The 16,182-nt window shown below is 42.3% G+C and overlaps 1 protein-coding gene across 2 annotated transcripts in view; it reads left to right on the top strand.

Moving 5' to 3' along the window:
* The window catches only part of ITGA2 (integrin subunit alpha 2), a 192,664-nt gene that overhangs the window by 24,939 nt on the left and 151,543 nt on the right, over positions 1-16,182 (top strand). Inside the window, exon 2 of one of the 2 annotated variants that reach the window (XM_073583397.1) lies at positions 5,482-5,817. The exons of the other annotated variant lie outside the window; for it this stretch is intronic. The gene's annotated coding sequence lies outside the window, so the exon portion shown is untranslated. The remainder of the gene's footprint in view (positions 1-5,481; positions 5,818-16,182) is intronic. 2 annotated transcript variants of the gene reach the window in all.

Genomic DNA, 16,182 nt, shown 5'->3' with positions numbered 1-16,182 from the left:
TCTTTGTAGACAGTTGTGGTAACTGAGGCCTATTATTATCATTTCTATGGTGTTATCGTCCTTCTGTAAAGCTGGAAATAACACAATTTATTACCGTGCCAACACAGACCACCCTCTGACAAAGACTGCAGGGGGAGCCCAGAATCACTCAGGATAGGATTAGATACACGGCTAAGCAGTCAGTATCACACAGGATAGCATTAGATACATGGCTCAGCAGGCAGTATCACACAGGATAGGATTAGATACACAGCTCAGCAGTCAGTATCACACAGGAGAGGATTAGATACATGGCTCAACAGGCAGTATCACACAGGATTGGATTAGATACACAGCTCAGCAGTCAGTATCACAGGATAGGAATAGATACACGGCTCAGCAGACAGTATCACACAGGATAGGATTAGATACACTGCTCAGCAGTCAGTATCACACAGGATAGGATTAGATGCATGGTTTTTATGTGCAATATAGTCATTATAATTTGTTATAACTAACCACAGTTGGTTACTATGCCCAGGCAACGCCAGGCTCTTCAGCTAGTACATATTAAATTCTAATCAGAAGGTTATTCCCAAAATTTTAAGCTATATCATATCCATACAATAGGGAATAGTTATTGGTCACTGGGGGTGTAATAGCTGTGACATCCCCAGTAATCCTGAGATGGGGGTTCTGCAACTTAGGGAATGAGGCCAAAAGAAACTCTTTTTGGAATGGAGAGGAGGTGCGCAAACTTGACTTTTTATGGAACTAACGAAAAAAATGGAGTATCCCATTAACATTGAGTGAAACACGTCATATATATACACCATGAATTTATTCAAGATGGGGCTCTGCCGAGCCTGGTTACTGGCTTCCCAAGACCGATCTAGTGATCGCTGGGGATCACAGGTGTCAGATAAATAGGGATCAGTAAGTTATTCCCTATTTTGTGAATACCGTCATGTTTATAGGGTTGTCCCATCTGGGACATTTGCCATTGGGCTTTATATGTCAATAATGGAGCCCCAACGCGCATTGTCTAGATTGGAGTGGTGGCATGGCATGTGTTTGTAGTTCTGAAAATTGCTGAGTGTCCCATACAAATCAATGGTGAAAGTCACAAGTGTGGCTACTTCTCCCCTGACAGCAGGGCACAAAGGGATCATGTTTTCTAAATATATGCAGGTCCCAGAGGTAGGACCCTCATCTATCAGACATTTATGGCATTTCCTTTCGATATATTATAAATGTTTGAGATGTGAATACCCCTTTAATTTCTATAAAATATATAATGGCAACATTACTATACTTTTCCATTTGATGGTATGTGATCGTGCTCTCTTTTGCATTCTATTCTAATATTCTAGTAAGTTTAGTACATGTGAGTTTCAGGTTTGCTCAGCGTCTTTGTTTCTCCTGAAATCCCCTTTCTGTTTCCACATCCTCACATGGATATAGGCAGAGGAAATGACAGCGAGACAGCAGCGTGATTAACAGAAAGTCATCATTTCTTCCTATCATTAACAGCGCAATAACGTTATTACACCAGATGATCTGGGGGCAGACACACAACGAAGAGGTGCAGTCCAGTAATGCCTCATAATGCACAATTCCACCTGTTTTGGTGGTGGACATGGCCCCCTTACCTCTTTGTACTGCTAAACACATTACACCAATGGTGCACCTTGATCTAGAGGCGGTGTGACTTGATTTGCAGGATCAAGTCACAGCCACTGGATAGGAGTGTGGGAATCCATCACCTATCTCTTGGCATCCACAGCTCTTCTTATGATTAGCTAGCCTGACAGACAGGCTGACTAATCAAAAAAAAAGAACCATGAATTCTAAAAAGTAGGAGGTGGTTCTCAGAGCTCCGTTCCAGTGGTCACAGTTCACTGACGTGGTGAATGGATCAGGTTCACGTTGATTTGCACCAAATCAAATCGCATCTCTTCCCTTTATAACTAGGAATTTAAGCACGACTAAGGCTAGGTTCACATTTGCGGTTGAGTACGCAGCGTATCATCTGCAAACGCATGCATGCAAAATGCATTTTTGCATGTGTTTGCAGACGATTGGCAAGTGCTATTTTCCCGGTGAGTTTCTGAATTTCCACAAGCCACACCCAATGGACGTGTCTTATGTAAATTCTTGCGTATGCAAACGCAAATCGTAAGCATGTGTTTGCGTACGTATGCTTTTCCATCCATAGACTGTAATGCGTTGTTTAGATGCATTCCTTCCACAAGTGTCCGCATGCGTTTGGAGGCGGCAATTTGCTGCCTACAAAATTGCAACATGTTGCATTAGCCGCACCCCGACGCACAACCCAATGCTGATGTATGCGTCAGAAACGCTGCGGACACAACCGCAAATGTGAACCCAGCCTAAGCCATGCGGTTGCTGCACCGTGGTCACTGTTCGTCCTACAATGGTGGTGTCATAGCATTTATGATGGCATTTATATGGTATATTATGGTGACAGTGTTATAGGCCAACAGGGACCACCCAAGCTGTGACACTGGAATACCAGGGGTTAAAATAGATGAGTAACAAAGATGAGCAAATCTCCCAAAATTAATTTCAGGCAGATTAGTTGATTCTGCCAGCAGATTCAATTCAGTCTGAATAGATCGCTCTGATTTAAGGTGCCCCCCTATTGCCATGAAAACACATTTATTGTGCCCTAATGTACAGTAGCTCCAGACGCCAATGCTTAAAATATGGAGGGGAGGGAAATTGGATAAAAGAAAAATCCTTATCCTATGTAGTGGTCTTTAGTTCTTCCAGTGTAGAGGGACAGGTAGTCATGGTGGGGAATGACCCACGTCTTTGACGTCAATGAATTGTGTTGCCCTCCAAACAACCACGTGGGTCTCAGCGCCAGAAGAACTGAAGGTCTGTGTGGATGACAGGGAGTTTCAGCATAAGGTGTCAGGTGAGAGGCTAGGACAGGTCAATGTACTATGTTTATTTTAACCCCTTCTCAATCCCTACACTAGATTCGTATAAATCCCAAAAATGTTAAATTCACCAGAATCTGTACTTTTGGGGAAGAAGTCATAACTAACTCAATTAATAATGGATCAATTTGCGCCTCTCTAGTAAGTAAAACGTTCCGTATTATTATTTTATTCCACTATCTGCCCTTAGATCAATTTTTTAAAAATTCCAGAAATCAGACATTTTCTAGAACCAGCGCCACTTATGTTCATGGGCTCTGTCTGGTCTTGCAGCTCTGTCTCTTTCCCAGCAATGTCGTAGACTTGTAACTAAAAGAGACTGTCCTAGGTGGACTACCCCCTTTAAGAAGTTACAGCTCAGGCGCGTTGCACAAATGGTGTTATGTACAAAGAAAAGGTCAGTAAGAAAACTAGAACATGTAGGAGTTGATACCAGGAGATTAAGGCATTTCTGATGACATGGTAGTGCTGGGAAAACAATCAGAGGAACGTCTGCGGCTTCTATCATCAGAGCAGACGTGCCGTACTGTGCTGGGTTTCGTTAATTAGTAACAGAATGTAGTTTTATTGAAAATATTTTCACTTCTGTCTTATCCCACAATGAAGAGAAATGCTCCTTTGTGTTCCAGACTGTGTCACATTAGAGGCTGATAAAATCTTCATTTGTGGCCCCTTATCAAGCGTTTTGCACTGTCCCACTGATAATAGAAGACGCATCCAAATGTACGTAAAGCCAAGTAACAAAAACGACAACACAAGCAGAGACTTGGGGCCGACTCGTTATGACTAGCGATATATGCGTCAGACTTAATGGGCCAACGTTTTGGAGTAGAATGTCTCATAATGAATTTGGCACATCGTCTCAGTGGTGTCCACCTCCTTGCACCTCACTAAAAGATTTTTGGCGTAACAAACATTATTGATGAATTTTACAGCCGGACGTTGGCCCCACCTCCATCCCGTTCTGCCCTGGCTCCTCCTCCAGCTCCACCCATTTGGCGGAGCTGTACAAAACTACAGTATCATGAATACGTCAAAATGTTTCGACTTTTTAAAGCATTTTACAACCTTATTTATTTTCTGCTGTAAACACTTTGATGAATCGGGCCTTAGTGCTTCTAGAAGCTTACCAGGTTACTGTGTCCATTCTTACATGCACATGTTAAGACTAGAGATGAGCAAACCTGAACTAAAAAGGTGGGGTTCGTACCTAAACTCCAATCATGGACATCCCCCGCAAGTCAGTTTTAATGTTCGGAGTTCCGGGCAAAATCTAAGGACAAGAAAATCAAAGATTGGGTCTGATACCAGAACCCGAACTTCCACACGTCCGCTCATCCCTTGTCAAAACTAATTGCACAGTGTTCTACAGAAAAATATTTCTAGAGGCAGAGCGGGTGAGATATATAACTGGAAGAGACATAGGATAGGGGACATACATGCCAGGAAGGACACAGGATGAGGGATATATACCAGGGTAAGGGCATATATATCAGGAAGAGGCCAGGGATAGGGGACATGTATACCAAGAAGGGGCCCAAGATGGGGGACATATACACCTGTAACGGACCCAGGATGGACTGTCATTTACAGGCTCTTCTCTCAAAATTAGAATATCATCAAAAGTTAAATTATTTCAGTTCTTCAATACAAAAAGTGAAACTCATATTATATAGAGTCATTACAGGCAGAGCGATCTATTTTAAGTGTTTATTTCTGTTAATGTTGATGATTATGGCTTACAGCTAATGAAAACACAAAAGTAATTATCTCAGTAAATTAGAATACTTTATAACACCAGCTTGAAAAATTATTTTAAAATCTGAAATGTTGGCCTACTGAAATGTATGTTCAATAAATGCACTCAATACTTGGCCGGGGCTCCTTTTGTATCAATTCCTGCATCAATGCGGCGTGGCATGGAGGTGATCATCCTGTGGCACTGCTGAGGTGTTATGGAAGCCCAGGTTGATTTGATAGCAGCCTTCAGCTCGTCTGCATTGTTTGGTCTGGTGTCGCTCATCTTCCTCTTGACAATACTCCATAGGTTCTCTATGGGGTTAAAGGAGTTGTCCGGGCTTTTCACATAATCTCAGTACATACCTGGGCTGTAGAATTATGACAATAAGTAATTTACTTTCTGTCACTAGTTTGCACGGTTTTCTAGATATTCTGAACAGAACGTCCAAGGGGGGGTGTTATGGCATTGAAATAAAAACTAGTCGTAACCTCCTACTCTACTCCAAGCATGCCCTCTATAGCAACAACCCTCCATAGCTACAGGCCCTCCCCGTCCACATGAAGAAGCCCTCATCACACAGTAACAAATCCTCCCCCTCTAACAACCTCACTGCAGAGAGCAGCTGCTCCTCCCCCAGACACACGCTGAACAGTGTTCTATGGAAAGTAGCCCAGATATGTACTGAGATTATGTGAAAAGCCCGGACAACCCCTTTAAGCTCAGGCGAGTTTGCTGGCCAATCAAGCACAGTGATATAGTTGTTTTTAAACCAGGTATTGGTCCTTTTGGCAGGTGCCAAGTCCTGCTGGAGAATGAACTTCCATCTCCAAAAAGCTTGTCGGCAGAGAAAAGCATGAAGTGCTCTAAAATCTCCTGGTAGATGGCTGTGCTGACTTTGGTCTTGATAAAACACAGTGGACCTACACCAGCAGATGACATGGCTCCCCAAACCATCCCTGATTGTGGAAACTTCACACTAGACCTCAAGCAGCTTGGATTGTGGCCTCTCCACTCTTCCTCCAGACTCTGGGACCTTGATTTCCAAATATAATGCAAAATTTACTTTCATCTGAAAACAACACCTTGGACCACTGAGCAACAGTCCAGTTCTATTTCTCCTTGGCCCAGGTAAGACGCTTTGTCTATTGGTCATGAGTGGCTTGACACAAGGAATGCGACACTTGTAGCCCATGTCCTGGATACGTCTGTGTGTGGTGGCTCTTGAAGCAATGACTCCAGCAGCAGTCCACTCCTTGTGAATCTCCCCCATATTTTTGAATGGCCTTTTCTTAACAATCCTTTCAATGCTGCGGTTATCCCGGTTGCTTGTGCACCTTTTTCTACCACACATTTTCCTTCCTTTTGTGGCTTACCCTCCTTATGGAGTGTGTCAGTGACTGCCTTCTGGACATATGTGAAGTCAGCAGTTTTCCCCATGATTGTGGAGCCTACCGAAACAGACTAAGGGACCTTTTTAAATGCTTAGGAAGCCTTTGCAGGTGTTTTTTGTTAATTTTTCTAATTTACTGAGATAATGACTTTTGGGTTTTCATTGGCTGTAATCCATAATCATCAACATTAACAGAAATAAACACGTTAAACAGATCACCTGTAATGACTCTACAGTATATAATATATGAGTTTCCCGTTTTGTATTGAAGAACTGAAATAAATTAACTTTTCGATGATATTCTAATTTTGTGAGAAGCATCTGTATACCTGGAAGGAGCCCAGGATAGGGGACATTACTATATAATCAAAGGGGGCAGGTGAACACATATGTCTTTATATGATTCAAAATGCTACAATGACCCATACATCGGACTAACATGCAGGGAGGGAGCCCAAGTCAATATTTTGTATCAGGGCCCATCTGACTCTAGTTATGCCACTGCTCAGCTGTCTCAATTTTACAATTTTCTATTTGGAAATAAAGCGGTTTTAAATGTATATATTCAATGTTTGCATTTATCTTAGCGCATGCATGCTTTGTATGTGTTGCAGTCACAGCACTTGCAATGAAGCACTTTTGCTTCATTCTGTTTAGGAGGTGCTGGTCAGCTTTTGTAGATAGATGGATAGACTCAGAAGATTTGCACCCAGAGCTACACAGGATTGATGTTGTATCAATTTCTTTTTATTTTGTAGATAAGAGAAAGATTTCCTTAATTACTGACCGGGCCAAATTTTTCAAATCTGACCAGTGTCACTTTGTGTGGTAATAACTAGTGATGAGCGAGTATAGTCGCTGCTTGGGTTTCCCCGAGCATGCTCGGGTGTCCTCTGAGTAACGAGTATACTCGCTCATCACTAGTAGTAACTCTAGAACGCTTCAACGGATCTCATTGATTTTGAGATTGTTATTTCGGGACACATTTTAGTTTATGATGTATATATATATATATATATATATATATTTTCTGTGTTTATTAAAATATCAAAAATTTGTGAAAAAATTCCTAAAATTAGCCATTTTAAAATTCTGAATGATTATCCCTTTAAACCAGACAGTCATACCACATAAAATAGTAATTACATAACATTTCCCTCATGTCTGCTTTACATCAGCATCATTTTTAAAAAGTCCTTTTATTTTGTTAGGGTGCTGGAAGGTTTAAAACTGTAGCAGCAATTTTTCATTTTTTTTAAGGAAATGTACAAAATTCACTTTTTTAGGGACCTACTCAGTTTTGATGTGACTTTGGTGGACCTATATCAATCCCCAAACGTGAGGCCATTTTAAAAACAGCACCCCTCAAGGTATTCAAGACTGCTGCCAGGTGGTTTATTAACCATTAGGGTGCTTTTCAGCAATTAAAACAAAGTGGCATGACGGGAAGGAAAAATGTTATTTGTTTTCACCTATATGTCGCTAGTTTCAGAACAGGCCGCTATAGCCGGCAGACTCTAAGGTCATTATTCGGCCATGAATTGCCATGGGAAGCATCAGGACCACACAATCATGATCTCTGGGCGCTGATTGAGTTAAAGAGGGAGCCACCACACGCTGTTAACCATTTACATGCCTTAGTTACCATTGACAGCAGCATCTAAGGGGATAAAAAGCCGTGGTGCTTCTAATGTAAGGTTCCTGCCCTCGGTCTTATTCTCACCCTCCGGTGTCTTCACCTTTTATCATCGCTGCTCCAGCGCCGTCATCTTGTGAATTCAACTTATGATTGGTCGTAAGTCAGAAGCTACATCACAAGTTCTCAGTGCAAGTCTGTGTGAGCCAGAAGGAGGATCTCATAGCCTTACACTGAAGTGTGATGTCTGGCTTACTGCAGCAAACACTGGAGCGATCCAGCAGGTCACAAACTGCCCGAGACCTACAGGAGCGGCGCTGATAAAAGGTGATGCAGTACTATGTCTCCTATGCAGCACCGTGCCCCCTATGCAGCACTATGCCCCTATGCAGCACTATGCCCCTATGCAGCACTGTGCCCCTATGCAGCACTATGCAGACCTATGCAGTACTATGTCTCCTATGCAGCACCGTGCCCCCTATGCAGCACTATTTCCCCTATGCAGCACTGTGCCCCCTATGTAGCCCTATGCCCCCTATACAGCACTATGCAGACCTATGCAGTACTATGTCTCCTATGCAGCACTGTGCCCCCTATGCAACACTGTGCCCCCTATGCAGCACTGTGCCCCCTATGCAGCACTGTGCCCCCTATGCAGCACTATGCCCCTATGCAGCACTATGCCCCTATGCAGCACTATGCCCCTATGCAGCACTGTGCCCCTATGCAGTACTATGTCTCCTATGCAGCACCGTGCCCCCTATGCAGCACTATTTCCCCTATGCAGCACTGTGCCTCCTATGCAGCACTATGCCCCCTATCCAGCCCTGTGTCCCTTATGCAGCACTGTGCCCCCTAAGCAACACTGTGCCCCCTATGCAGCACTGTGCCCCCTATGCAGCACTGTGCCCCCTATGCAGCACTGTGCCCCCTATGCAGCACTGTGCCCCCTATGCAGCACTGTGCCCCCTATGCAGCCCTGTGTCCCTTATGCAGCACTGTGCCCCCTAAGCAACACTGTGCCCCCTATGCATCACTGTGCCTCCTATGCAGCACTGTGCCTCCTATGCAGCACTGTGCCCCCTATGCAGCCCTTTTTTAAAAAATTTGGTAAAGTGTAAGGACAGTTCCAAAATAAAATAGGCATTAATTAACCCTTGAGTCCCCTCATGCAGCAGCACAATTGTACCTATGGTCCTATCCGATAATACTGGAAGTGATCATTTCCTGTCCATCCTATCTTCCATAGACCGCGCCTGTATGGGTGACTTTACGTAGCCCTGGGGTCCTGGGTTCAATCCTATCCAGGGTGTCACCTAGATAAAGTTTGTTCTGCATATGAGATGGTTAATTCATTTCTTTGACACCCGAGTGGTTGAGCTCTCACCTCCACACTGTAATTACAGAGACCCTAATTAAACCATAGGTTTTATATTACTGCAGACACATTACATTTAACAGGATGATCCCAATGTCCGGAAATGATGAGATAACCCTTCAGAGGAATGACCGCAGCCATTAATATATCTCAGATAGCACATGTATGGCTAGATAGTCATCTTCATATGTAGATCATACACTTCCTCCAGAAATATATGATGTAGCACTTTGTGTCATAAGCTACAATCCAATACAGCATTGTATACGAGCAATCAAATGAATGGCTGTCGATGTAGATACGTCAGGGCCGCTGCTACTCTTAGACGGGGGCTCGCGGTTTTAACCCACAGAGGTGTGCCAGAAATAAGGAGCCACCTCTAAGGCTTCCATAAAAAATATAATGCCAGAAGGAAATAGGTGGACTTTCTGAGCAGCTAAAGGAGATCCCAAAGAAATCCTAGGAGACGAGATGAAATATTGAGGTTTATTGTCAACGGGTTTCAAAGTCATCCACCTTCTTCATCAGGACATGTTTGTCTGGATGTGTGGTTTGTTCTTCTGAAGAAGGCAGATGACTTTGAAACGCATTGACAGTAAACCTCAATATTTCATCTGTCTCCTGGGATTTCTTTGGGATCTCCTTTAGCTGCTCAGAAAGTCCACCTATTTCCTTCTAGTATATCTTCAGATTTTAACCTGCGGGCTGTGGCAGCTGATAATTACTCTTCTTTCTTTTTTTGTGTGGTACACAACTTTACCCTGTACCTTTTATGTCACTCTCCAATGGAAAAGACACTATTGCACTTTTTGTTCACTAGCGTTCAGTGAAAGAAATAAGTATTTGATCCCTTGCTGATTTTGTAAGTTTGTCCACTGACAAAGACATGAACAGTCTATAATGTTAAGGGTAGGTTAATTTTAACATTGAGAGACAGAATATCAAAAATAAAATCCAGAAAATCACATTGTATAAATTATATACATTTATTTGCATTTTGCAGTGAGAAATAAGTATTTGATCCCTCTGGCAAACAAGACTTAATACTTGATGGCAAAACCCTTGCTGGCAAGCACAGCAGTCAGAAGGTTTTTGTAGTTGATGAGGTTTGCGCACATGTCATGACAGCATATGGCGACTCCAGTTTTTTCCCTCTTCCATATTCCAATACCTACCCGTCTCCTTCCAAATATCCCTACTCCTGAAATAACACACACTACAATTTTTTAAAATTCTTTGGATAATTTGGGCCACAGCGGCCAATTTTATTAACAAACAATAACATTAACAATAAACATCATTATTAATCATAATGCAAATATGAGGGGAGGGTTCTTGGAGCTAAAAGATCTGGCTATAAAACCTTGTGGCCCAAAAACAATGCAAAAAAACTCGACCACCATGTTACCCTCAGCCGTCCATCCCCAGCTCGAGGGCACCGTAACTCCCGTTCCAGAAGACTAACCACCAGAGCTCCCAAGGTAAAAACCCCGTCCAGAGCCCATAACCAAAAAGCCAGATCCCCCATACCATTTTAAAACTGTTGGGAATATTACTTCCAAATCCTTCCCCGACCAATCATCGTCAACTCCAAGAACCCCACCCCCCGCCCCCTAGCCACTGTGACGACAGCAATAACAAACAATCCATATAGATCACACCAATTCCATGTTCGTTTTTTTTTTTTTTTACAGATATCCATGAACACTACCTCCCCGTATTACCATCTAACAGGGAGGGTGGGTGGGTCTTCACTCCTTCTGCTTCAGGTGATGAATGCGGGTTTTCCCACACTTTCTCCCCACTGCCCCAGGCTGCCCCCACCCCGAACTCCTCCCCTGGCCCTATCACAGCCACTAATGTCATGGCAGCCAAAACAAACTTAAAAACTTGCCCGCCCATTGCAGTCATGGGGGGCTTCTATCAGGCTGTGCCCTCCCCAGCCCCCTTCTGGAGGAATTTTGGTCCACTCCTCTTTGCAGATCATCTATAAATCATTAAGATTTTGAGGCTGTCGCATGGTAACTCAGAGCTTCAACTCCCTCCATAAGTTTTCTATGGGATTAAGGTCTGGAAACTGGCTAGGCCCCTCCATGACCTTGGTGTGCTTCTTTTTGAGCCACTGCTTTGTTACCTTGGCTGTATGTTTTGGGTCATTGTCTTGCTGGAAGACCCAGCCACGGCCCATTTTAATGTCCTGGCAGAGGGAAGAAGGTTGTCATTCATGATTTTATGGTACATTGCTCCATCCATTCTCCCATTGTTGCGGTGAAGTAGTCCTGTGCCCTTAGTAGAGAAACATCCCCAAAAAATAATGTTTCCACCTTCATGCTTGACAATGGGGATGGTGTTCTTTGCATCATAGGCAGCATCTCTCCTCCTCCAAACACAGTGAGTTAAGTTAATGCCAAAGAGATCAATTTTTGTCTCATCTGACTAAAGCACCTTCTCCCAATCACTCACAGAATAATCCAGGTGTTCATTGGCAAACTTCAGATGGGCCTGCACATGTGCTTGCTTCAGCAGGGGGACCTTGTGGGCACTGCAGGTTTTTTAACCTTTACGGTGTAATGTGTTACCAATGGTTTTCTTGGTGATTGTGGTCCCAGCTGCCTTTATATCATTAACAAGTTCTCCCGTGTAGTTTTAGGCTGATCTCTCACCTTCCTCATGATAAAAGATACCCCACAAGGTGAGATTTTGCATAATGCCCCAGATCGATGTCGATTGACAGTCATTTTGTATTTCTTCCATTTTCTTACTATTGCACCAACAGTTGTCTCCTTCTCACCCAGAATCTTACATATGGTTTTGTAGCCCATTCCAGCTTTGTGCAGGTCTATGATCTTGTCCCTGACATTGTTATAAAGCTCTTTGGTCTTGCCCATGTTGTAGATGTTAGAGTCTGACTGATTAATTGAGTCTGTGGGCAGGAGTCTTTTATAAAGGTGACTATGTAAGACAGATGTCTTTAATGCAGGTAACGAGTTGATTAGGAGCATCTAACTGGTCTGTAGGAGTCAGAACTCTTAGGGTTGGTAGGGGATCAAATACTTATTTCTCACTGCAAAATGCGAATAAATTTATATAATTTATACCATGTGATTTTCTGGATTTTGTTTTTTCATATACTATTCTCAATGTTAAAATTAACCAACCCTTAAAATTATAGACTGTTCATGTCATTGTCAGTGGGCAAACTTACAAAATCAGCAAGGGATCAGATACTTATTTCTTTCACTGTATTTCTGTCGAAAAATTATAATGAGTGAGATCACTCATCAATGAATAACATATTGACAAGAAGAGTGGTTTGCGATAGTATTCACTTCCCTTGGCTATTTACCTATTTTGTTACATTACATTACAACCTGTACTTAAAGGGAACCTGTCACCAGGTTTTAACTATCTAAGATGCGGCCACTGTCTTTCAGGGCTTATCTACAGCATTCTATAATGCTGCAGATAAGCTCTGAAAAGCAGTGGTCGCATCTTAGATCAGCGAAACCAGGTGACAGGTGCACTTTAAATATTTTTGTAATTTGGTTTGTGTGTGATGCATCAGCACTAAATAGTCTAAGATGGTGACGTGAGAAGAATATAGGCATAAATTAAATTTATGAGATCAATTAACTAAACATTGGCATGTGCATATGTATTCACCCCTTTTGCTATGAAGCCACTGAAAATTTCTGAAAACAGTTACCTTAATAAATCACATGCTAAGTAAAAGGAAGTCTGCCTGTGTACAATCTAAGTGTCATATGGACTGTGAGTATATACACACATTTTCTGAAAGGCCACAGAGGCTGCAACACCATTTAGCAAAACACCACCATGAAGACCAAGGAGATCTCCAAACAAATCAGGGCCAAAGGCCAAAGTTGTTGAGAAGTACAAGTTAGTGTTGGGTTATAAAAAAAAATCCCATTCTCTAATGATCCCCCGCAGAACCATCAAATCCATCATCAAATGGAAAGAACATGGTACCTGCCAAGAGAGGGCCACCCTCCAAAACTATTGGTCCGGGAAAGAGGGTATTAATCAGATAGGCAGCACAGAGGCCAAAGGTAATAGCTGCAGAGTGCTCAAGCAGAGACTGGAGTATCTGTCCATACGACCACAACAAGCCATACATTCCATAGAGGTGGTCTATTTGGAAGAGTGGGCAGAAAAAAGCCTTTACTTACACACAAAAACTGTACGATTCATTTTGTGTTTGCCAAAAGACATGTGGGAGACTCCCCTAATGTATGGAGGAAGGTCCTGTAGTCAGAAGAGACCAAAATTGTTCTTTTTCCCACCAAGGTAAATGCTATGTCTTGTGCCAAACCAACACATCTCATCACCTCAAGAACACCATCCCCACAATGAAACATGGTGGTAGCAGCATCATGTTTTTCAGTAGCAGGAACAGGGAAAATGGTCTGAGTTAAGGGGAACATGGATAATATGAAATAAAGGGATATTCTTAAGCAAAACCTTTTTTCAGTCTGTAATTGATTTGAGACTGGGATGAAGGTTTACATTCCAACAAGACAATTACCCAAAGCATACTGCTAAAGCAACACTAGAGTGGTTTAAGGGGAGATGTGTAAATGTTTTGGAATGGCCTAGTCAAACCCCAGACCTTAATCCAATTGAGAATTTGTGGTCAGAGTTGAAGATTGCTATTCACTAGAGGAAAACATCTAACTTGAAGGAACTGTAGCAGTTTTGCCTTGAGGAAAAAAAATCCCAGGGGCACGATGTGGAAAGCTCATACAGACTTATCCAAAGAGACTTTCAGCTGCAATTGCAGCAAAATGAGGCTCTGCAAAGTACTGACTATAAGGGGGTTAATAGTTATGCACACTGAAGTTTTCAGTTATTTTGTCTTATTTGTTGTTTGTTTCACCATAGGCATGTTGTAGGCATGTTCTTTACATGAACTGATGCAAACGTTAAAAAACAGTGAAATTCCAGGTTTGTGAGGTAACAAAACATGAATTTTGAATACATTCGCAAGCCACTGTAAATGCCATCCACTTTTTTTTTTTTTAGGGGACAATTCCTTTTCATCATTATTCTGACGGCACTATAGGTGCTGAAACTTCATTTAATTTATTTCTCAGGATGCCTTGTACCACTTATTGTACAATGGCTTGCCTGCCCTGAACAATCAACCCACCACTTTGTTATACCTAAATACTATTTGACCAGCTGGAGCAGAAAGACAGTGATCCCCCTTCCTGTAAACCATCTTGGAATCTCTGCTGGGGAGATGGATTACACTTAGCAACAGGCAGAGGACAGCAAGTTACTCAAATGGGAAACAGTAGCCAGCACATTTGGAGTGATTTTTTTGGCGTAAAATAGAGCTGTAATAGGGTAGTATTCCCATGCACCAAAGCAGGTTACTAATTCATCCTATAATACTGAGCTATGTATTACAAGAGAAAACGATAGAAGACTATTGATCTATTACACTACTACAAGAAGACTCCACACAGGAGCAAGTCTATTTAAGGCTATGTTGACACGTTGTGTTTTTGCTGCTTTTTTATGCAAATTTTAGGCTGCGTTTTACAGTACCTACAAAGCCTATGAGATTTCAGAAATCTCCTACACACACATTTGTTTTATTTTCCTGACTGACTTTGAAAACTGCTGCATTTTTGCAAACTGCAGCCTGTCACTTCTTTCTTTTTTGTTTTTCTGCGTATTTGCTGCATTTTTTCACCATAGGAAACCATCGGTAAGTGCAATAACACAGCAAAAAAAAAACCTAGCAGTTATCAATTTTTACTGCATTTTTGGGGCAAAACCCTAAGGAAGCGAAAGCATGCTTTTTGGGGGGCTACTATACCTTATCAACATGCACAAGAGACAACAAAAACGCAGCAAAAACTCTTCAAGACCTGTTGTGTAAGCAGCTTCTTTACTGCCCAGAGAGCAGTTTTTACCTGCAGAAAAAATTGCAGCAAAAACGCAACGTGTGAACGTAGCCGAAGAGAGCAATCAAGAACCTATGTGTTGTTCTGTGACTCTGTGATCTGAAGATTTTGCCCATGGTTGCCATTTTTAATCCTTAATTACAGAAAAATGTCAGGGATATAATAGACAAACTAGGAGGCTGCCTGCATTATCAGTAAGAACTTTACTATTAGACACTATTCTGGCTAGACAGAGGTTAATATCCATTGTAAAACCTTGTCGTGAGGAATTGAAAAAGTACATATAAAACCCAACATTCAGAGGTCATTTCAGCAATGATGTTACACGGAGACGAAATGTCAACATTGCACCAATTCCTCGAAAAATCAAGCCTCATTATAGGCGCAGTACGTTTCTGACTTCATACTGCGCCTTCCCTCTCCTGTCAGGCACCACATGCAGCGCTGGACGTATATGATATACGATATTCGCAGTATGTCATCTAATGAAGGATGTTGTTCTAACTAATAGGAAACACGCTCGGGGATGGTTTTAATTTTTCAATGTAGGAAAGGTTATTATTACCAGTAAAAGCTGCAGCAGGCCCAGTGTGGTCAAAGTATTGGAGGATTCCATATGATGGAACAAGGACATGACAAATATTCTAGTAGCTGGGACCCCAAATGTCAGGATGCAATTTCGAGAGAATCTGTTAAATCCTTTATGTCCATTAAACCTGTATTTGCACCAGATAATGGACTGAAACAGATGCAGATACTTACCTTCTGTGGCCATTAATTGCTATCGAATTGCCTTGAAAACAACCTATTATTACATAGGCAAGTGTCCAGTGGGCAGTCCTGACATGGCATGAACTCTGCTCTGTACCTTTCCACTTGGTCTTTTTTGACATCTCGAGTGTTGTCTTATGTCACACTTTTCAACACCGAAAAGAGACATCAAATAAGACCAAGGAGAAGGCATAGTTAACTGAGGAAAGCTTGAGCACTTGGCAGGCTCAGGACCACCCACTGGACACTTGCAACCTTTTTTTGCGTAAGTGCTAAAAATTAGAATTTTTTGTTGGCTGTAGAGGGAAGAAGAGTGTGCCACGCACCGTGTGCCTGGTGGAGAATCGAAAGGTACAGATGAAAGGGTGGGAGAAAGAATCAA

This window comes from Dendrobates tinctorius, unplaced genomic scaffold (assembly GCF_039654945.1).
Source record: "Dendrobates tinctorius isolate UK_male_01 unplaced genomic scaffold, ASM3965494v1 ptg000078l, whole genome shotgun sequence".
NCBI classification, from domain to species: domain Eukaryota; kingdom Metazoa; phylum Chordata; class Amphibia; order Anura; family Dendrobatidae; genus Dendrobates; species Dendrobates tinctorius.
This window is presented reverse-complemented; position numbering and strand designations above follow the sequence as displayed.